The following is a 24331-nucleotide window of genomic DNA, read 5'->3' as shown; positions in this document are numbered from 1 at the left end:
ACAATCACATATTTTGGACTCCATGTGCAGTGCATTCATTGAACCTTATGCTAGCCAAGATTGGTGAAATTGAGTGGAACAATGAAATATATGTAGCATCAAAGGAGATCCAAATGTTTATCACCAATCACTCAATGTCCCAAGCCATATATCGAAGTTTTGCAAAGTTGGAGCTACTAAAGGTACTCCAATTTTAATCAATGTTATGCATTATGAGTTCTCAATTTTAATGTTCAATTTATTTTATGTCTGATTTAAGATTTTACTTTTCAATATGTTTATGTAGGTTGCCGAAACTCGTTTTGCTTCCCACACTTTAGTCATAAAAAGGCTTTTGGAGGTCAGACAAGCATTACAAGCAATGGTCATTGACCCTCTTTGGGAATCATGGAGGACTTCAATTTCTGATAGAGGACAAAGAATAAAGTATATCATTCTTGATGATGCATGGTGGGACAAGGTCCAATACCTTTTGCAGTTCACAGAACCAATTCTAACCATGATTAGGGCATTTGACACAGATATGCCTTGCTTGGGGGAAGTCTATGAAAATATAGATAGTATGTTGGAGAAAATACGGGAAATTATCAAGGCAAGTGAGCATGACCCCTTTGAAGTATTTTACAATGAAGTGAAAGACATAGTTACAAAAAGGTGGAACAAAACGACCACACCATTACACCTTTTGGCGTATGCTCTACACCCCAAATATTACCATTCCAAAATATTTTCTTTACCTGGTAGAGCAGCACCAAACAGAGATTCTGAAGTGGTACAGGGATATAAGACAGCTTTGAGGAAAATCTATAGGGAAGTTGGAATTGCAAAGGATGTATGTGAGGAATTTGGAGCATTTGTACAATCCACTGGGATCTTCTCAGATCCAATAGCCATGGATGATCGGGGGCATATGGATCCTATTACTTGGTGGGGCTTTCATGGTGGAGATAGCACTTATCTCTCAACTCTAGCCACGAGGTTGTTATCACAGGTTGCCAGTTCCTCATCAGCTGAGAGGAACTGGAGTACATATGGCTTCATCCATTCGGTAAAGAGAAACAGATTGGAAGCAGCAAAGGCTGAGGATCTTGTATATGTCCATTCCAACCTTCGCCTTCTATCACATTCTACTTCAGAGTATAAAAAAGGTCCAAATAGGATGTGGGATGTGGAACCTGAAATATCTGACTTGAACATGACATTGAATGCCATGACTCACCTTAATCTACTTGAGGATGCTACACAACCAGTTCCTACTTCTGCAACAACTTCTAACATTCCTGGCGCACGATCGTCTATTCATGATGTAGAGTTGCAATATGTAGATGATGATGATGTAGACCCATTTCATGATATGTAGACACACCTACTCTATATTATCATATTAATAAAGTGATCATTGATGAAACATTCATTTTGTTTTTACTACTATCATCTTTGTATGAGGCAAGATGCATCATTTTAGTGTTCAGATTCATAAATTGTCTAATTATTTTAGTTCTAATGTTGTGATTCATGAATGGTTTTGATTTTAAACATCAAATGTATTCTTTAAAATTTAAAAAAATATTATTATATATTTTTGTACTTGCCGTATCCGGATCCTGACTTTTCAAAAATCCAACGGATCCGGATCCGTATCCGGATCCGGATCCGAATCTGTATCCGTATCCTGGTAACTTAGCATAAAAGAGATGGAAAGACTCACGAACATATTTCAGCAAATGCTCTCACGCATAACTTGTCTCCATTCGTTTCGTATCAGCTCAGCCCAGAGTTTCCAGTATAGCGATCCTTACCCTACGAGCTACTATAATATATGTTCTCAACTTGATATCTATAAAGATAGATGGATCATCCATATCCAATTTGTTGTCCATCTACCATAGTAGACTCACTCATTCATATATGACGAGGGGGCCCTTTTAACTCAGCGATAGAGTAACGCCATGGTAAGGCGTAAGTCATCGGTTCAAGTCCGATAAAGGGCTCATGTTTCCCACGAAGAAAGAAGGCTCGGGTGTCCATTTCTCATCGTATGATCCACATCTTTTCAAGATGAAAACCCTTTTTCAGGGACGAAAATTATTTGTCATGACAGGTTTCAGGCAAAACATTTGTTATGACGGAGTCTCACAACTAATATGGGGGGAGGACCACTATATTTTTATCAATAATAGTCTTCTTCATCCTGCTACTATAGGATCAGTATATAGTTTACTCGATCTTTGTCAATTTTGAACATATCAGAGGTATTATGGATACCTGGTAATTTCAAATTACCAGTCTTCAAAAGAAGTGGAAAAAACGGAGAAGTAAGTGAACCTGGCCCATTGGCTTATGAATATATAAGCTACTCTGGTATTGAAATTTGATGGAGATTTGGAAAGTGGACCTTTCCTATCCGAAATTAATCGATCTTATTTAGTTGATCGAACTCCCTATTTGGTTGTTGATTGAATGTTTCGTCGGATCGATTTTTATGATCTCTTCTCCCTTCCCTGGACAGAAAGAGATATAGATCCTGAAGTAAGTCCATTCCGAGCCAAATTACGGACAACGTATTTTCTCTGTTTAGACGAAATTGATACACAAATAAAATATGTGATTCTGTTACGATGTACTAAATATTTTCATATGAATGTACCATATGGTGATTACACCGGTGAGAAACGGATCGAAATTAAGATGTGAAAAGAGAAAACAAAAGGGAAAAAAAGGGTTTCACTTTTGAATCACAATGGTTCAATATATAACTTCTTGCTATAGAAGGAGAAGAACTTTGGAGTCATTTCATTTAGCTCTATGAGTTATGAAAAAATCGACTCGTTCCTGCCCGTAGACTCATTCGTATCGGACCACGATGTAGTATACATAGAGATGGATGAGAGAGAATAGAAATACTCCTTTTCATTTTGTTGCATTGCAGAAGGTTCAAGACGAGAATGAATAAAAAATATTGAATGGAATATATATTGTGAATAGAATCTGGTCAATGGAAGGCAGAAAGCGCACTTCCCTCCCCTTAAATTGTTCCATCGATGTTATTCAATAGGTGATTCGAGGATCAGATAGGAACTCTGAAAACTCGGGATCATGCATTTACCTATATTGAATCGGTTCGGTCCAGTTTCAAATATTTGTTCCAACAACGAATCTTCGAAACCCTATTTTTTTTTGAAAGGATGATGGATGAAAAATTGTCCCCAATTCATCGTATACCTTTTGATCATATAGGGTGCTCGGAAATGGTCGAAATAGTGAAATAGGAGGATTGCTATGACTATAGCCCTTGGAAAGTCTTCTAAAGAAGAAAAAACTTTATTTGATACTGTGGATGACTGGCTACGCAGAGGCCGTTTCGTTTTTGTGGGTTGGTCCGGTCTATTGCTCTTTCCTTGTGCCTATTTTGCCTTAGGTGGATGGTTCACGGGTACAACCTTTGTGACTTCATGGTATACTCACGGATTGGCCAGTTCCTATCTGGAAGGTTGTAATTTCCTAACTGCCGCAGTTTCTACTCCTGCTAATAGTTTAGCACATTCTTTGTTGCTATTATGGGGTCCCGAAGCACAAGGAGATTTGACTCGTTGGTGTCAATTAGGTGGTCTATGGACCTTCGTTGCTCTTCACAGTGCTTTCGGTCTAATAGATTTCATGTTACGTCAATTTGAACTTGCTCGATCTGTACAATTGTGAACTTATAATGCAATTGCATTCTCTGCTCCAATTGTTGTCTTTGTTTCTGTATTTTTGATCTATCCATTGGGACAGTCCGGTTGGTTTTTCGCACCTAGTTTTGGTGTAGCAGCTATTTTCCGTTTTATCCTCTTCTTTCAAGGTTTTCATAATTGGACCTTGAATCCATTTCATATGATGGGAGTTGCCGGAGTATTGGGTGCTGCTCTTCTATGCGCTATTCATGGTGCTATCGTGGAAAATACTTTATTTGAAGATGGTGATGGTGCAAATACGTTCCGTGCTTTTAACCCGACTCAAGTCGAAGAGACTTATTCCATGGTCACTACTAACCGCTTCTGGTCCCAAATTTTTGGGGTTGTTTTTTCCAATAAACGTTGGTTACATTTCTTCATGTTATTTGTGCCAGTGACCGGTTTATGGATGAGTGCCATTGGAGTAGTTGGTCTAGCTCTAAACTTACGTGCCTGTAATGACCCATTTATAAAAGTAAAAGTAAAAAAAAAAAATATATATATATATATATATATAGTATAATAATTAAAAGTTATAAACTTTATATTTAAAATAAATGAAACTTCATATTTAGAATATATATGAAAATCATATTAAAATACAAAACAAACCTTATAATTTAGAAACGCATACCCAAAATCAAATACATGAAACATAATAGAGTTAAAGGCAACCTCGTGACTGAGTCATAAAGCACGAAGGGACTAGCTTCTGGTCTGAGGGACGTGGACAGGAGCGTGGCATCAGGGAGGGAGGCGGTGGTTGCATGCAGGAGGGCGGCCACCGCCAAGCCCGTGGTTAAAACCGGAGGTCTGGATTGAGAACAGGGGGAAAAAGAACACAACGAGAAACCAGAGGAGGAATTCAGCAGTGAGAGAGATTTTGCCATTGGAAGAGCTTTAATCAGTCTGAGGTTCTGGGCACGGGGGACAGTAAGCTTCTGTGGGGAAGCTTACTGGATTGAGCAGCTAGGCTTTGCTCAGTCTAGGCTGGGTGGAATTGGTTTCCCGGTAATTGGTATCAGAAGCAACCACAATACCATCAACATCACCAGAGCAAGCAGCAGTTGAGGTAGGTATCCAAATTCTTTTACTGTATTCCGGTTCAGTTTTGTTCTTACTGTATTTAGTTCTGGTTATTTCCGAATTTCAGTTTATGGTCGTTATAGTGCCTATGATTTTGTTTCCCAGGAGATCCGTGCAGCAGAAGATCCTGAATCTGAGACTTTCTACACAAAAAATATTCTCCTGAACGAAGGTATTCGTGCTTGGATGGCGTCTCAAGATCAGCCTCATGAAAACCTTATATTCCCTGAGGAGGTCCTACCCCGTGGAAACGCTCTTTAATGGAACTATAGCTTTAGCTGGTCGTGATCAAGAAACCACTGGTTTCGCTTGGTGGGCCGGTAATGCTCGACTTATCAATTTGTCGGGTAAATTGCTTGGGGCTCACGTGGCTCATGCCGGATTAATTGTATTCTGGGTCGGAGCAATGAACCTATTCGAAGTGGCTCATTTCGTACCGGAAAAACCTATGTATGAACAAGGATTGATTCTGCTTCCCCCATCTAGCTACTCTAGGATGGGGAGTTGGTCCTGGTGGGGAAATCGTGGACACTTTTCCATATTTTGTATTTGGGGTACTTCACTTAATTTCTTCTACGGTTTTAGGTTTTGGTGGTATTTATCATGCACTCATAGGACCCGAAACTTTAGAAGAATCTTTTCCATTCTTTGGCTATGTATGGAAAGATAGAAACAAAATGACCACAATTTTGGGTATTCACCTAATCTTGCTAGGTGTTGGTGCTTTTCTTCCAGTGCTAAAAGCTTTGTATTTTGGAGGTGTATATGATACTTGGGCTCCCGGCGGTGGAGATGTAAGAAAAATTACGAACCCGACACTTAACCCAAGTGCTATATTTGGTTATTTACTGAAATCTCCTTTCGGAGGAGAAGGATGGATCGTTAGCGTGGACAATCTAGAAGATGTAATTGGAGGACATGTATGGTTAGGTTCCATTTGTATCTTCGGTGGTAACTAGCATATCTTAACCAAACCTTTTGCATGGGCTCGCCGTGCATTCGTATGGTCCGGAGAAGCTTATTTGTCCTATAGTTTAGCGGCACTATCCCTCTTTGGTTTTATTGCTTGTTGTTTTGTTTGGTTCAACAATACCGTTTATCCCAGTGAATTTTATGGGCCCACCGGCCCAGAAGCCTCTCAAGCTCAAGTGTTTACTTTTTTAGTTAGAGACCAACGTCTTGGAGCTAGTGTGGGGTCTGCCCAAGGACCTACTGGTTTAGGTAAATACCTTATGTGTTCTCCGACTGGAGAAATTATCTTTGGAGGGGAAACGATGCGTTTTTGGGATCTCTGTGCTCCTTGGTTGGAACCCCTAAGGGGCCCTAATGGTTTGGATCTGAGCAAGTTGAGAAAAGACATACAGCCTTGGCAGGAACGACGTTCAGCAAAATATATGACTCATGCTCCTTTAGGTTCTTTAAATTCTGTGGGTGGTGTAGCTACCGAAATCAATGCGGTGAATTATGTCTCTCCCCAAAGTTGGTTATCCACCTCCCATTTCGTTCTAGGATTTTTCTTCTTCGTAGGTCATTTGTGGCATGTGGGAAGGGCTCGTGCAGCTGCAGCAGGATTTGAGAAAGGGATTGATCGTGATTTCGAACCTGTCCTTTCCATGACTCCTCTTAACTGAAACAATAGATCAAACCAAATGGAAGAAAAATTGATTCAATTTCATTACATCTATCTCCCATATCGGCGGGATAGGAGTCTTTTCAAATACTCTTTTTCCAACTGGGTCCTTGTAGCTCGGCTATATACAGCCGAGCTATTCTCTTTTTTTTTTTTTATTGGACCAGTAAATGCAATTGTTGAAAAACAAAAGGAGAGAGAGGGATTCGAACCCTCGATAGTTTTTTTATCTATACCGGTTTTCAAGACCGGAGCCATTAACCACTCGGCCATCTCTCCCAGGGACAACTTCTATTCTACCCCTTCGTATAATCCCTAACTATAAGCATAAAGTCGGGTCGATACCAACTATACCTGTGACATATGATGATTTTTCATCATCTGGAATGGAAAAAAAAAGAAACGAATTTCCCTCTCCTCTCACACTCAAATATCAAATTGAAAAAGTTTGAAAGCTCGATCAATTTATGGTCAAATCCTTTCCATAGTGCATTTGATCAGAATTGAAAATTGGGGATCGGATGGTATAGTCTATTCAATCTGTTGGGAGCTTGTAAGATCACAACCATGACTATTGCTTTCCAATCGGTTGTGTTTGCATTAATTGCTATTTCATTTTTACTAGTGATTGGTGTACCTGTTGCACTTGCCTCTCCCGATGGTTGGTCAAGTAGCAAAAATGTTGTATTTTCGGGTGTATCATTATGGATCGGATCAGTCCTTTTTGTAGGTATCCTTAATTCTTTCATATCTTAGATATGTTCTAGATGTTTTAGGTTCACACTCCCTCCCCCTCCTCCCGGAGGGCTTTATAGCTTTTCTGAAGGGCCTTTTACTTCAGGCCCAAGGAGGAGGGGTTTTCCATATCCGGTGCAGCAACTGAGGGTTTTATTTATTATGCAGTAGTAATCTGAGTACAAATCATTAGATGCCCAAACTAGCAATCTGATACAGAGAAATATTGACAAGGAGACAATGATAAAAATCTCACACTATCACTGGCAATCCGAATCTGATCCAAGCTCTGGATGGCTGGCCTCTGCGTCAGCCTACGCAAATTTGCGTCATAGTCTTTAGGCTTTGTGTCACCTCCTCCTCTGATCTCCTGATGGCTGGAACTTCGATCCTCTGGCCCTCCAGTCTCACACCCCGGCTTTTGGCTCTGGAATTCGACTTTCCTAGATGAATCTCAGACTCCTTCTAAAGCTCTGTGCTGCCTCTCTGTGTTGATTTGGGGTAGCATTGGATGTGCTCTAGCCATGAAAATTGGTGGAGAGGCTAAAGCACATGAGATCTCCAAAACCCAAAAATGGTTTGGACAGATTGTACCCGGTTTGGGAGATATTAAAATAATTAATATTTTTAATGGAGTTCCTAACTCTAAACTTAGGAAAAATAAAATATTAATGGGTATTAACATAAAACTGGGTTAGAAGGTTCCAAAAGTCATGGATCAAGCTAAATCTAATATTAGCCGTTCATTAGAGATTTAATCTCAATCGTTGAAGGACCAACGAGAAAAGTATAAGAGGAGGCTTGAGGGTCAGTTGGAAGATACACCAAAGTGATCAGTCATTCATTTTGCTAGAGCAAGGTTGCTAAGCAAAATTGAATCAATGATCAGCAACGAGGGGCAGTGAGTACTGGAGAGAGAGGCAGAGGCAGTACTGAGAGACCAGTGCAGAGCAGCAACCAGTTCAAGCCACGTAGAGCCCAACAGAGACAGCGCAGAGGCCAGAGGCACTGTGTCATCCACGCAGAGGTTGCTGGAGTGACGCAGATGATCCCAGAGGCTGCACAGTGCCTCAGAGGGCTGACTCAGAGGCCAGAAGTGCCAACACTGAGCTTTAGTTGTGCTAGAGAGGGTTTCGTGGGACAAGTTTTCTGAATACTTGTTTCCGAATAGAGAGGTATTGCTGCCGTGTATTTTTCTCTATCGGGTGAGTCGGTTAGGCACCCAGTTGTACTCAAGGAAATACTGCATAATAATAAACCCTCAAAATAGTTGCACCAGTTTTCCCGCATTGGGTTTTTCCAGAGACATTTGTCCAAAAATAACAGTGTCACTTGTGTGCTTTTCTTTCTTTCAATCAATGATTTGTAGATGTTGTGATTGTATTGTGTTTATTTCGGTATTTAAATGTTTTAAATAACTTGTTTGGAATTTACAAGTAGAAGAAATAAACCAACAGAATACAGATTAATTTTCTAACGGATAGACTTAGAAAATTCAACATGGTATCAGAGGGTGGTTGCAGATCACAAGAGAGCTTAAGGCATCAGCTAAGCAGAGCATTTGCAGCAGAATCAGCGGTCCCAAGTGATAGTAGTTGATCCTTGCAGAAGCAACAGAGGAAGGGTTGACGCAAAGGGACTGCATCATCAGTCTGGGCCAGAGAGAGGCCAATGCAGAGGCTGAGGAGGGCAAAGAGAGGCTCACGCAGAGACTAGGAGGGTTGACGCAGTGGATGAGGGAGCTATTTTTGCTGTAGCCGGGATTGCGCAGAGCCTAGAGGCTCAGTCCTTCATTTGTTGGGGCGAAGGAAGCTGTGGGCAGTTTGCGAGAACGAAGCTGGTGGGGTACTGTGGTCAAAACAGTACCTAACAGGGCAAAACCAAGGTAGAGGGAGTTGCTGCCGAGGCGGATTTCTAGCCAAGGAATCCAGATCAGCGTTGCAGTTGCACAGACGATTGAAGAGGGGAAACTTGACAATTGGCAGAAGGATTTCTAGGAGGGAAATTGAGACTCAAAGGGAGTCCTGAAGAGAACTTCCAGATGGGAAGTAGAGAGACTTGGAGGAGTCGAACAGAGAACTTCCAGACGAGAAGTAGAGAGACTTAGCAGGAGTCGAACCGAGAACTTCTAAGCGGGAAGTAGAGAGACTTAGCAGGAGTTGAACAGAGAACTTCCAAGCAAGAAGTAGAGATACTCGGAGGAGTCGACAAAGAAGAGCAGAGAGATGGTCGTGAATGGCCTGAGAGATCAGGATAGGCTGGACGGAAAGTCCAACTTTGTGGTCTGGAAGGCCAAGATCTTGTCCATTCTAGACAACAATCGTATCAAGGGCTTCGCCTTGAGAGTAATGGCTATCCCAGTTGACTCAGTAGCTAATGAAAGGTACGAGGAGGCAATGGCTAAGGAAAAGTGCATCATTCTTGATGGGGTCAAGGATCATGTGGTCCCACATATTGCCGAGAAGGAAACGACAAAGGAGATGTGGGACACTTTGAAGACATTGTACCAGCATACTTCCGTGCAGAGGAAGATGCTCTTGGAGAATCAACTAAGGTCATACCAGATGCAGAAGGGAGAGCAGATAGATGTCTTCCTCGGTCAGTTGAAGGAGATCCGTGACCAAATGACTTCCATAGGGGCCACGCCGGATCAAGAGTTGATGGTGAGGACCACACTTAATGCAGTCTCCAAGGATTGGGAGACATTTATCCAGAGCATACTCGGCGGGGCGAGTCTTCCAAATTGGGAAGAACTGTGGGCGGCTCTTCGTCAAGAAGAGATCAGACAGCTGACCAAGATGGGGAGTAGCAGCAAAGGGGTCAGGATCAAGAAGGAAGAGGAAGAGGATGCGGCTTTGGCATCTACGGGAAAGCAGGAGAAGAGGAAGAAGAAGGACCTTTCCAAGGTCAAGTGCTTCCATTGTGGGGAACTGGGTCACTATGTGAACCAGTGTTCGGGGAAGAAGAGTAAGGGAGAGGCTTCTGACTCGAAGGCAGTGCCAGCGAAGGTGGAGAAAAAAGTCGAGGAGGATGACAATTGTTCCATGAGTGCTCATGTGCCACTAGAGGAGAAGTGGGGAGACATCGAGTTGAAATCAGGAGGACTACAAGAGATGAGGGGCAGGATCCTTTAGGTACCCAACCTCTTGGATTATACCTTGCTACGGGAGCCCCGAAGAGAGAGTGGGAGGACTAGTGGATGTCGGTAGAAACGGATGCGGATGAAGCGACAGAGAGTGCTACAATGCAGGAGTCCCCGAGCAACGCAAAGCTAGCAGGCTGCAACAGTGAGAGAGGCACAAAGAGTGTTGCACCAGTGCAGGATGGCACAGAGAGGTGTGCAACAGTGCGTGATGCAGGGAGTTGTTGTAGCAGCGCAGAGGTCAATAGATGGAGCACTTGTTAGCGGCAAAGGGAGCTTCAACATCAGGAGTGTTTCTAGCCTGACAGGGATGTCAAAAGTTGGGTGGATCAGTTACTTCCTTCTCAGTAACTGAGTTGCAATGCAGTAGCACGGTGCAGCGTGATGAGAGGGGGTTGTAGTGCAGATGCAGTGTTGGGAAAAAGGACCAGCAACAGCACGGATGCAGAGGTAGTTGTCGTACGGATACAGCAATGGCAGTGGCAGAGCCATGGGCAGCAGTACAGGATGCAGCAATGCAAAGGATGTTGAGCGGGAAGGCCTAGCATCAGCACAGGTACCGGTGCCAGATAATCAAAGTAACGCTCAGTGAGGAGTATTACTAGAGCACAGTCCTCGCTAAGAGGGAGTGTTGATTTGGGGTAGCATCGGATGTGCTCTAGCCATGCAAATTGGTGGAGAGGCTAAAGCACATGAGATCTCCAAGACCCAGAAATGGTTTGGACAGATAGTACCAGATTTGGGAGATATTAAAATAATTAATATTTTTAATGGAGTTCCTAAGTCTAAACTTAGGAAAAATAAAATATTAATGGGTATTAATATAAAATTGGGTTAGAAGGTTCCAAAAGTCATGGATCAAGCCAAATCTAATCTTAGCCGTTGATTAGAGATATAATCTCGATCGTTGAAGGACCAACGAGAAAAGTATAAGAGGAAGCTTGAGGATCAGTTGGAAGATACACCAGAGTGATCAGTCATTCATTTTGCTAGAGCGGGGTTGCTAAGCAAAAGTGAATCAGTGATCAGCAGTGAGGGGCAGTGAGTATTGGACAAAGAGACAAAGATAGTACTAAGGGACTAGCGTAGACGCAAGGAGAGCGAGAGCAACATCCAGTTCAGGCCACGCAGAGCCCAACAGAGACAGCGGAGAGGCCAGAGGGACTGCGTCATCCATGCAGAGGTTGCTGGAGTGATGCAGAGGGTCCCAGAGGCTGGGCAGTGCCTCAGAGGAAAGACGCAAAGGGTCTTGGGGCTGATGCAGGTCAGCAGGAGCTGACGTAGAGGCCAAAACGGCCAGCGCTGAGCTTCAGTTGTGCCGAAGAGGGTTTCGTGGAATAGGTTTTCTAAATACCTGTTTCCAAGTAGAGAGGTATTGCTGCCAGTGTTTTTAAAACCGGAACCAGTGATCGGACCGGTCCACCTAATGAACCGGTTTACCGACCAGAACAGGTCTAATTGGGACTGGTTTGGTCTAAACGAACCAGTTTTAAAAACATACATTAAATAATTAATTTTTAATGAAACAAAACTATTTTTAAGATTTAAAACCATGACTCCAAGCCAATAGAGACAAAATATGCAAAGTTTGCTCATTTATATACCATGTAAAGGTGAAAATATCAAAATGGCACCGAGTGCAATACATATCATCGACAAAATAGCAAAATACATAAGCAATGAAGCTCTAAATGGCCTATAAAGTCCAAAAACAATGCTGCAAGTTATGAGGCCATTGGCCTACTACAAGTCTACAATGTACACATGATCAATCATCAAGTTCAGCCCCACTACTAGCCACATGATCATCATCAAGAGCTACATAGACATCATCTGGTTCAGAGTCTGAGGATGCCTCAGCCTGATCTGCAACCTCAGTATCAATGCCACCAATAACAATAGAAGTGGACCTAATGGAAGCATGAGTTTGTTGACCTGCACGACTAGTGCCTTCCGTTGGTTCTTTGCCTTTCCTTGATGCCACTACTGATCCTGGTTCTGATGCCGCCACATAATCTGCTTCATCCCCCGCTAAAGCCATGTCGATATCAAAATCAGCCTCAAACACAGGATCTTCAGTCCCCTCCACCCATTCTGATGTTGGATCAATATCGTCCAACACAATGGGATCTAGATCATGTGTTTTGCTCATCATTTGGTTCCTCCTTAGTCAAAGGTTGTATTGCACGAAAACAAGATCATTTAACCGTTTTTGTTCCAAACGGTTTCTCTTCTTCGTGTGTATGCGCTCAAATTGAAAAGAAAAACAAATTGGAAATTGGAATTGCTTACTTGGTTGGTCCACATCTCTTGACATCTTTGCCAAGTTTTTGCCAAAAGTACCACCTGCCATAGTGAAAGCAATTAGTTGTCTATGTATTTCCAACTGGTCTGCATGGATAGGGACCATGCGCTCCAAGCAATCAATCAATCCAGCTCTGACCTCCCCATCATGCAAATCTCCTAGCTAATTTTTATAATGATACTTTGAGTTCAAAAAATACCCAGCTGCATGTATAGGACGATGGAGTTGATTGTTCCATCTGTTATCAATGATCTCCCATATACGGCCATTTTTAGCTAACCTGTCCTTGTAAGCTGCCCATATCTGCTCCTTTGCCTGATCCATAGCCTCATAAATGTAGCCCATGGCCAATTTTTCCCCATCCACCATCCTTAGCACCTTAACACCTTAACAAGGGGCTCAGTAATTTTCACAAGCTCTACAGATCTTTTCCAAAAATAATTGTCTAACACTTTCTTTTTGGTGTCTTTTCCATCTGGTCTACGAGCCCACCGAGATTTAGACCATTCTTCAGAGGAAAACATTTTCTGCAAGTTTTTATGTTGACCATTGAGACATTGCAACGTGAGGAAGTGAGTTGCAAATCTCGTAATTACAGGCCTAACAAGCTCTTTGCCCCTAGTGTTTTTCCTCATTAGGCTCAATACCCATGAGTGGTTGTAAATGTATTTTGTAATGCACTTGGCATGCTCTACAGTGTTTTTTACCCACTCACTCTACAGTGTTTTTTACCCACTCCACTTTGCCTATATCCTCAAGCATGAGGTCTATAAAATGTGCAGCACATGGAGTCCAAAATATGGTCATATATTTGGTCTCAAGCATCTTTCCAGCAAGAACATAGTTTGAGGCATTATCGGTGATGACCTACACAACATGCTGCTCCCCAACTTCCTGAATAATGTTATCCAAAAGCTCAAATAGAAGGGCTGCATCCTTCACCTTATCAGATGCATCAACTAATTTCAAAAGCATGGTTCCTTGAGGGCAAGAAACAAGGAAATTAATGATAGTGCGGTTCTCTCCATCGGTCATCCATCTGACATGATGGAACAACCTATTTTGAGCCATGAATCTTTAAACTCAACCAAATACTCATCAATGGAAGATATCTCTTTTTGCAAAAGAGCTCCCCTCAAGTCATGCAGACTAGGGCCTTTGAAGCCTTTTCCTGCAGCTATAACAGAGTCCCACATAGCTTGGTAATAAGGTGAGCAAGCAGCATTAAATGGGATATCTGAATCATACCGCCATCTAGCAATGTATTGATGAGAAGTTTCTTTGCATTGTTTTTTCCAATGTTGATCCAAAGTGGGTTGACAACTTGGCTGGGAGGGAGTGGGATTAGAAGAGGCAATGTTGGCTGAAGATGAGAAAAAACTTTGGATGTTTGTTCTCTTTGTTCCTTTTGATGGTTGGCCAAAAGAAGGATGAACATAGTGAAAGGGGTCATTGGTGGAAGAGATAGAAGAGGAGTCTTGAATCTCATAATCATCATACCCACTCTCTTTCATGGCTTCTAATAATTCCCTCTTCCTTGCAATGTCATCTTGGATGGCCTTCCCCCTAGCCTTATTCTCATAAAACTTTTCAAGCTTGGAAATGTATTTTTCCCTAATAGGACCTTACACTGCATTTCGTGCATCACATGGCTTTACTTGGCCTCTTATCCCAGCCAAGTGTTGTTTCAATCTAAGAATACCCCAACCTCTAATAGATTTATGGCGTAATTTACATATCATTTTTCCATCAATTACATCACAATGAGCGCATGCACTGTCCTTTCCTTTTGGAGCCATGTTTGCTTGAAATAATAACAATTTGCAAAGAAATCTGCCATTTAAAAAAAAATTTGCAGCTAAGCAACATGGAAAACCAAAGCTAAATGTACGAAAAAAATGCACATGCAAGCTACAAAATTTGATAGCATAGAGCTAGAGATTTGATAGCATAGATGATAGAAGTGAGAAGTTTATAAATTTGTAACACATAAAAAAAATTAATTCATGGGTAGCAGTCAAATGAGGAATTTTCAAGTGAAAATCCTTACCTGGAAATGCAAACTAGCTTCCTTAGCCTCCTCTTGAAGATGGCAACTCCACTGACAACTACAATCTATCTCCAAAATAGCTCCAACTCCAACTCCAAGATGACTACTCCAGCAAAAACTCAACACTCTCCAAGCTCACAAACAAACACACAAACACTCATAAACACTCCAAATCAGATGTGTGAGACAAATGAGAGGGAAAGGGTCCTCTTAAAGGCTTGGAGAGGGTGTTTTTGGAGGGAAAGCACCCTTAGTTTCCCTCCAAAACCCCTAAAACACATTTAAAACCGCGTTGACTGGGCTCACAGTGGGCTTGCCTCCTAACCGGCTGGTTTAGGACGGAACCGGCCAGTTTGATACAAACCGGCCGGTTCCATCCTAAACCAGTCGGTTAGGACTGGTTAGCTGCCTTTTTTTGCCACAGAGTGTGTCTGACCGGGTTTTTTGACTGGTTCCAACCGGTGGGCCTGCTAACAGGCCGATTAGATTGGTAACCGGTTAGCTAGTCCAGTTTTAATTACTATGATTGTTGCCGTGTATTTTTCTCTATTGGGTGAGCCGATTAGGCACCCAGTTGTACTCAAGGAAATACTGCATAATAATAAACCCTCAGAATAGCTGCACCGGTTTTCCTGCATTCGGTTTTTTCGAGGACATTTATCCAAAAATAACGGTGTCACTTGTGTGCTTGCCTTTCTTTCAGTTGATGATCTGTAGATGTTGTGAATGTAATGTGTTTATTGCGGTATTTAAATGTTTTAAATAACTTATTCAGAATTTACAAGTAGAAGAAATAAACCAACAGCATACAGATTAATTTTCTAACGGATATACTTAGAATTCAACACTCTGAACCACTCTCTGTCTTCTCTGCCTTGCACTCCCCAGATCCAGAAAAACTCTCCTCCGGTCTACTATCCGTGCCCCTCTCTCACTTCTTCGAATCTACTAAGTCACTTCCGGCAAGTCGCAGTTGCTCCTCAGGAAATAAACTTCCCAGCAAAATCGAACTACTTAAGTTTGTTCTCCAAGTGCCCATTGAACTCTTTCTTATAATCTCTCGTTGAAGCACCAATGACCAAGATTAAAACAAAATCAATGGCTAAGATTAACTAGGAGTTGATCCTCTTCTTCTTCTAGAAGATTCACACCTGATTTAATTAATACCGTTTAATTAACCAAATTTCCTAAGTTTAGACTTAGGGAACCATTTAAAAAAGTTAATTATTTTAATTAAATCATCTCTAGGTGGAATTTTCACAAACGATTTCTGGGTATTGGAGAATGTGCATGTGTTTTAGCCTCTCTGCAAAATCTCGAGGCAAGAGCACATCCGATGCTACAGAAATCAACATCCTCCAGCTCCCAAACTCTCTAAAATGACAACAAACCTCCTATGCCTCCTCTTCGGAAATTCTCCCTGCCAAAACTCATCTGCAAGATGCCACAAACAAACTTGTCTCCCTTCATTGCGTCCTTCAAAAATATGCAACAGCCGAAGATGGATGCAACTGCTGGAAACCACAATGCAATCCTCCTCCGGAAAGACTAAAGAAAAACCTCTCTAGGGTAGCACTCGAAGTCCCCCGAAGAAAGGGTGAGCTCTTCGCTTGAAGAACTCTTGCTAAATAGTAAGTGAGTCGGCTAAGCAGCTCGAGCAGCCAAAGAGAAATTCGATATGCCAAAAGATGATGAAATGAGGAGAGTTTCCTTCCTTATATAGATTTCATGGAGCACTTTTCCCTCCAATTTTCCCTCCATTGTGGGCCCTCACTTAACCAACAACTTTTCCCCTCCATGCAATTCGAACTAGGGAGTGTGTATTTCCCTAGTGTGGGTGGCCCCCACATGGAACTTAACCACAACAAAATAACTTCTCCTAAGTCTAATCTCCTAATAAAATCGAATGGGCCCCACTATCTCCAAAATTGGCCCCAAAATGCAATAATTAATCTTGTTCCAAATTAATTTAGGAAGGGACATGACAGTCCTCCCCTCCCAAATGTTGCTTGTCCCCAAGCAACTTCAATGCTGGATGCTCAAGTATGTGCTCCCCTTCCCAAGTAGCATCCTCATCTGGTAAGCTCTTCCAACGCACCAAGTACTCTCTGATGACCCTGCTTCTGAGCTTCCTCTCCCTAGTCTCCAAGATGGCCTTTGGCTCTAAAATCAGGTGCCCCTCATCATCAAGTGGAGGCAACTCCACAGTTGTTGTAACCTGTTGCCCCAACACCCTCTTGAGGCATGACACATGAAAAATGTTATGGATCCTGCTCCTTGGTGGTAGCTCCAACTCGTAAGCCACCTCTCCAACCCTCCTGATCACCCTGTAAGGCCCAAAGAATCTCAGTTGCAGCTTCTCAACCCCCTTTTGCTTCAGTGTGGACTGTCGGTAAGGCTGCAATCAAAGGTAGACCAAGTCCCCTTCCTCGAAATGCCTCTCTACTCGATGCCTGTCAGCATACATCTTCTGCTGGTTCTGAGTTGTCTATAAGTTATCCTTAAGAGCCTTGAGGATATCTTGGCTCTCTAGGATCCAATCCTTGGCCTTTGGGGCCCTGCTGTCTCCAAAAACAATGTCAACAAAAGACAAAGCATCATAACCATATAAAGCACAGAAAGGAGTCATACCAATGGACATGTGATGTGTTGTGTTGTAACAATACTCTCCCAGATGCAACCATCGAATCCAAGCCCTCTGTTGACTTGTCACATAGTTCCTGAGATAGCCCTCTAACCATCGGTTCACCCTCTCTGTCTGATTGTCGGTATGTGGATGATAGCTGGTGTTCGGGGTGAGCTTGATGCCAACTAGCCTGAAAATCTCCTGCCAAAATCCTCCAATGAATCGGCTATCTCAATCACTGACTATAGTCTTATGGAGTCCGTGCAAACGAAACACCTCCCTAAAGAACAACTCTGCCACCTGTGAAACTGAATATCGTGTTGGAATGGCAAGGAAGTGTGCAAACTTGGTCAGCTAGTCGACCACCACAAAAATACAATCCTTCCCTTGCACTGAGGGAAGTCTGGTGATGAAATCCATAGAGATACTCTCCCATTTCCCCTTAGGGATGGGAAGAGGATGCAACAGTCCTACTAAATAGGTCAACTCTCCTTTGTTCCTCTGGCAAGCTTTGCGCTCCTGCACATGCCTCAACACGCCTCCTTTGAGGCCCTTCCAAGTGAAGCACTCTCTCACTGCCATATAAGTCTTCCTAAACCCCTGGTGCCCAGACAAAGGAGACCTTATTTCAATACTTACTATAAGAGACCTTATTTCCTGATAAATTCATCAAAACAAGAGTCAATAACATACCTCAGAAGGACATCATATTTTTAGCCCTTAATCACACTTTGACCTATCCACATATCGTTGGAGATTCGGTCCAGATTAGGGCACATGTATGGTTATAGGCCAACCCTCCAATTCGTCCTCCAAGCTACCTCAAGGTCTGAGCAATGCCTTTTCCTAAAGGCCTAATTTATAGTGTTATCCTTCTAGTGGTCTCGACCTAGATTCTAGGGTTCATTCAACCACAAACATGTTCCCAACTAGGGTTCGGGCCTCCTATAACAAGCATAGAGCATTCGACCTCTATTCTCAAGTGAATTACACCAACATACATGCACAAAATTATGCCCAGACTTGTGTCTCCAAACTCAACCAGATGTAAAGAGAAATACTCCTCCAAAAACGTGCACAAGACTACCCTCTTGTCCTAGATGATTGCGGCTACCACAGGCCTATTATACAAGCTACCTCAAGAATAACTGCAAGTTGCCTCAGAGATAAATGCAAGCTACCTTAGGAATAACTGTGAGTTGCCTTAGAGATAAATGCAAGCTACCTCAGGGATAACTGCGAGTTGCCTCAGAGAAAAATGCAAGCTACCTCATAGAGAATATATGTGAACCTCAGATCAGATCCGAACCATGTCTTTTGGAGAACAAAATAGGCTCAATTTATAGTTGATTGCCTATATGAATAGTCATGTCTCTTGGGCTGGCCGACTTGACTATTTTAGGGGATGACTTGAGCATGAACCATAATAAATTCATATTCGCTACATAATAACATGACTTAGTTCTTTGATGAGCCTTTTTGAAGATGCTTGCCTAAATAAATTTGTCACATCAAAGAGGAGTGTCAAGAACATATTAATAATAATATTTATCTTATGGGGCAAGATGGGTTCCTTTTGGGGTAGCTACGTTTCACTGTGTGGAAATTCATCCCGAAGCTGCCCAAATTTCAACATCTGCTGCATGGATTTGCAAATTCTAATTGGACTGAATGTTCTAAAAGTTATGAAGAGCACTTTTGGATGTTGTCTTAGCCTAGATATCATAGATGAGTATTGTGCAAACCTCTGTTGCATTTAGCACAGTTGATGTTGAGTATATAGCTAATTGTTTAGGTTGTTGTGAAGCAGTTTGCCTTTGAATGTTGTTTGCTAGTTTGTTTGATCAAGTGTTGGAATTGACTATGATATATCCAAAGTTGTGTGAATCTTTCTGAAAGTATGCTTTTTCATGACAGGTCGAAGCACATTGAGATCAAGTGTCACTATATCTGGGATGTTGTCCAAAGAAGAGTTGTTAGGCTCGAATACATTTCTATTGATAAGCAGGTTGTTGATGTTTTGACAAAGTCATTATCCTGGATGAAGTTTGTTTGCTTTTGAGAGAAGCTTGGAATGATTGAAAATCCCTCTCTTGAAGAGAGGAAGCATTGATTGTATAGCATCATGAATCTTCCTTGGGCTTGGCTGAGAAACCATGGTTTATGGTTGGGAAGATTATTTTGGTTACTCCCTTGGGTCATTGAGTTTGACCGAGAAACCTTATGGTTGGGGAGGTTGGTTTTGAGGCTTGGAGTGATCCCTTAGGTCATTGTGTTTGACTGAGAGACCAGTAGGTTTGGTCGAGGACACTGATTTTGAGTACTCTCCCTTGGGTCATTGCATTTGACTGAGAGACCATATGGTCAAGGAGATTGACCCTTTTGACATCGAGATCAGGATTCCTCCCTTGGGTCGTGGACCAAGAGACTATATAGTCGGGGAGTTTGATATTGAGATAGGGATTCCTCCCTTAGGTCATTGAGCTTGACCAAGAGACCCTTGTTTATGGTCGGGGAGATGGACCCTATGTACTCTTTTAGGTCATTGGGTTCGATGGGAGACCATTGGTATGGTCAGAGAGTTTGATCCTGATTACTAGTCTCCCTTCTTTGGCTGAGAGACTAGTAGGCTGGTCGGGGAGATTGATGTTGAGTTCTCTCTCTTGGGTCATTGGTTTTGACTGAGAGACCAGTGGGATGGTCGGAGAGATTGATTTTGATTACTCTCTTGGGTCATTGTGATTGACTAAGAAACCATTTCATATGGTTGGATAGTTTGGCCTTGTTGCACTCATTTTGTTAAAGTTCCGACGAAGCAAATGTACCATATTTTTCTTCAAAGGATAGAGATCATCGGTGATCAGCATTATGTTATTGTAAACCCATTCTGCAAATTTTTAATGTAAATGATGTTAGTAAGACCATGAATGTATGTAACAACCTAGGTAAGCCTATTATTTTGGCGATAATTTCATCCTAGGAGGTTTTTCATCTCACTGACTCATCTGTGTTTCTAAACACAGATGGTCGGCAGAGTTTTTCCCTCCAACCTCACCCCAAAGCTAGGGTGGAATTTGTCGTCAAAGTCTTAGGTAAGTCCTAGTGTTCTAGTCGAGTCTTATGTAAAAGTGGTTTGGGAATAATTTAAGCTAGTTGGCTAAATTATTTTATTACAAATCACTTGGTCTACTAGATCATGTTGTGTCGCAGATTGGGTATGTAATTTGAGGGTTGAATTGTAAAAAATCTTATGAAAAATATTTAATGCATGGTGCTTCATACTTAGACACCATGGTTAAAATCTAAGTCACCGGGTTCGACGAATTTTATCCTTGGGATTCAAAATTCCTCGAACCTCAAACGAATTTGAACAAGTTTGATTATATACGCCGAAAATAATGTCGAATTTGAACTCGAACACAATGCCGAATTCGAACCAGAACAAAATGTCGAATTCAAACAAAAAAGAATAAGTTCGGTAAAAAAATCAATTAAGTTGGGTTAAAAAAAAATTAAATTCGTTAAAGAAATTAAATTCTTGCTTACGTTTTTCCGTGGGTAAAGCCACCCGAGGTAAAGTTGCCCGAGGTTTTAACTGCTCAATGCTTGACCGACACTTGACTCACTACTCGACCCTCACTACTCAATTGCTCGACCCTCACCTTGCTTACTATGTATGGAAGTTGGTTCTTTATTGGCACTCGCTTTCATGGTTCATAAAATTATATGTGGAAATGATTTAAATGTTTAAGCAATAATCTTGTGTTTGCAATGTGCATTATAGACTTTGAAAATTGACTTTAAATTGATATATATATATATATATACATATTTTTTTCAAATTTCTACCTGTCGAATTTTATGCCGAACTTTATCGGCAAAATTTTAGGTGCCGAACTTTATTCGAATTTCAACATCGTCAAACTCGAACACAAACACGAACGTGGTGAATTAGGTTAAGATATTAGAGGGTGAAAAAAATAATTAATCCCCTCGAGTTTCAATTAATTAAATTTTCTAGCAAAAATAAATTAAAATCTTAAGCCAGAAATTTAATTAATTAGAATCAAAACTAAATTCATAGAAAAATTAAATTTTCCAAGTGGAAAAATTCGTGGGTCTTAAAAGAATTAATTTTTAAAGGTCCTCCACCAAGGGAATATTGAATATTTCATTAAATTTGAACTCTTGGACCTTGGTGATTAAGTCAAAGTCAAATTTTTACGAAATTAGCTCAAAATAATTAATTTTGAGCTAATAAAAATGGAATTAAATGATAAATTCGAAAATTCCTCAAAAATAAAAATTCAACGACTAAGATTAAAAGATGATAAAGTATTTTTTGACGGTCAAAATTATTTTGACGAGGATCAAGCAAACTAGCCGTTATTTTTCCACTTAGAGGATTTATCTATAGATTAGAGAGTCATTTAAGTCTCTAGCAATCTGATATCTAGCTAAGAATTGTTGTTGAAGCATTGATGTAACACAATTGTCCCACCGGGAACATTTATTTGAATCATAATAAAGACTTTGGGTGCAGTTCAAGTTGTTCAGTGTTTGTTGATTTGTGTTGTGCTGGCTATGGGTTTTCCTATATTGTGTTCATTGATGCTAAAATTTGTTTTTCATTAGATGGGGATAAAGTCATTCTATTGATAGATTTTGGGTTTATCTTAGATGATTTGATTCACCATATTGTCTAACAAATTTTCTTGAGAAATATATATAGTGTTTGCAGGTTCCCCAATCCTTGGTCTCCAAGTTCACAAACTGTGGGCATGAACCGACTTTGTTTGGATTCCAAATATTTATGTGGTTGATTTAAATTTCACTAAGGCTATAGTGTGCATTAATTTTCTAAAGTGTTTTTAGCCATTTATCAAAGAAAAACTCCATAAAAATTATTTCTCAAAATTTATTTCAAAACCCTTGTACATTTGTAAATTTTGTAAATAGATTTGTAAAATAATTTTGTATATTATTTTTGCTAATTGGGGTTTTGGGATTTTAGGTTTTTTGTATATATTGGGGTTTTGGGCATTTGTAAATCTATTTGTGCAGGTGAGAACAAGTGGAAAAAACTGGAATAGAGCTAGATCTAGGCTTTTGAGGGTAAGAACTAGTCGCTAAATTTTTTTGCAAGGTCAGCCATTGAAGAAATTGAGTAAAATTGAAGATCTGAACGAATAAAAATTTTCTAAAGTTGGGGTTTCAAGTTTTAACCTTCCTAAGCCCAGATTTAGCCCCTTTAGGGCCAGCATCCTCCTCTCTAGCCCCTGCATCAGCCTTTTCACCCTCTGCATCTTGGTTTTAGGGGCTTTTATCCCTAGTTGTGTTAGTTTTTGTAGCATCAGATGTGTTCTAGACTTGAAATTTTGTGAAGAGACTAGAATGCATGAGATCTCAAAAACCAAGAAATTGTTTCTGGAAATTCCACCTGGAAATGACTTAATTAGATTATTAGTCATCTTTTTAATATTTCTTAAGTCTAAACTTAGGGAATACGACTAGTCATAATTAATTAAATCAAGGTGTGAATGTTCTAGAAACTCAAACAGAATGACTTCAAGTTAATCATAGCCATTGATTAAGATCTAATCTTGGTCGTTGAAGTCTCAACAGAAGATTATAAGAAGAAGTCGATGGGGCTTGGAGAAAACACTTGAGCATCTCGATTTCATGGGCAGATCGATTTCCCGAGTAGCAACATTCAGTCGCCGAAGAGAGAGCCAGAGAAATCGAAGCAGTGAGAGAGGGGCAAGGATAGTGAAGTCGGAGGAAGGATTCCAGTTCCGGTGAGTGCATTGGCAAAGAGGCAAAGAAGCCATAGTGAGGTTGACGCAGAGAAGCCACAGTGAGGTTGACGCAGAGCAGCGCAGTAGCCTCTAGAGACAAAGTCAAATTGTTGGGGAGAAACAGAATTTCAGTGCCAGAAGCTGGGCAGAGGTTCCAAAGGCTAGGAGAGATATTTTCCTAGACAACAGCTAGTCAACAGCTTGAGGAGATGTTGTTCCAAGCTGAGAGCAACAACAACTGCGCTAAGGTGATGCAGTGACTGCGCAGATCCAATTTGGACAGCTCAATTTGATTTGAAGTTAGTATCAGGGACACTGGTCCAAAAACAATTGTGTTATTTTATGTGTGTGCTAGTATTTCTTTCAATGTTTATTTCTTCTGCGGTTTATTTGTGTAGGTTGCAGTGTGATTGATTCAGTATTTGTTGTAGCATACAATAAATAAATTGTTAAGAATTAATTTAACAATTAGGAGAATTATTTCCAGTTGCTGCAATAGGAACCGGGTTTCCGATTTTTCACTAGTTGTGAGGCCTAGGGCCTTCAACCTCCCTCCTCCCCTCATTTTTCCGTAGGCCTTAAGGGCCTAACAACCCTAGGCCGCAGCCCCTAGGCCACAAGCCCTTTGAGTCTCCTTTTAGGGTGTCGCAGGCCTTAAGGGCCTAACAACCCTAGGCCGCAGCCCCTAAGGGCCTCTCGACCCTCCCTTAAGCCAAGCGGCAGCGCTCTTGGGCTTGTCATAGGCCTTTCCCTTTAGCCACTAGGCCTTTAAGGCCTTTTCCAACCTTCCTTCGCCCTTTTCCTAGCTCCTCTTAAGCCCTAGTTTGCCCTAAATCCATCTCTGAATTTCTTGGGACTGAATACTTGGTGGGTTTTGAAGAATTTTGGCTCAAAAAGTTTGATTTTCAAGTGGCAACTTCATCACAAAATTTTGGCAAGTTTGGACAAAGTGATCTTCAAGGCCTTGGGCCTACTGGTTGCTCTCTAAACCCTAATTTCTCACTGCTTTATTTCAGCTGTAAAATATGATTTATAAAAGTGACCTAAAAGCCCTAAAAACACATTAGATTGGTCAAAATACTCTAAAATTTGCAAAATTTAATTTTTCTAGAAATTTGGCCACTTGGGCATTAAAGATCTAGCCTAGATATAATTTTTGGCTTGCCGGAAATTTTATGCATAACTGAATAATCAGATCTGAATTTTTCTGAATATCACACCTAAGAGGGCTTAAAATTTAAAATTT

At 41.2% G+C, this 24331-nt stretch overlaps 1 protein-coding gene and 1 non-coding gene across 2 annotated transcripts in view; both read right to left on the bottom strand.

Annotated features, from left to right (window-relative positions):
* LOC149218467 (IAA-amino acid hydrolase ILR1-like 7) overlaps positions 1 to 24331 on the bottom strand; it is a 185806-nt gene that overhangs the window by 67380 nt on the left and 94095 nt on the right. The gene's annotated exons all lie outside the window — the stretch shown is intronic.
* TRNAS-UGA (transfer RNA serine (anticodon UGA)) lies at positions 6621 to 6708 on the bottom strand. Its single transcript has one exon. It is a non-coding gene; the product is annotated as a tRNA-Ser (tRNA).

Source organism: Pinus tabuliformis, chromosome Q, assembly GCF_031772625.1.
Source record: "Pinus tabuliformis cultivar Carrire ecotype Pingquan chromosome Q, CPIR1, whole genome shotgun sequence".
NCBI classification, from domain to species: Eukaryota; Viridiplantae; Streptophyta; class Pinopsida; order Pinales; family Pinaceae; genus Pinus; species Pinus tabuliformis.
Note: the sequence above shows the minus strand (reverse complement) of the source record. Positions and strands in the feature narration are given on the sequence as shown.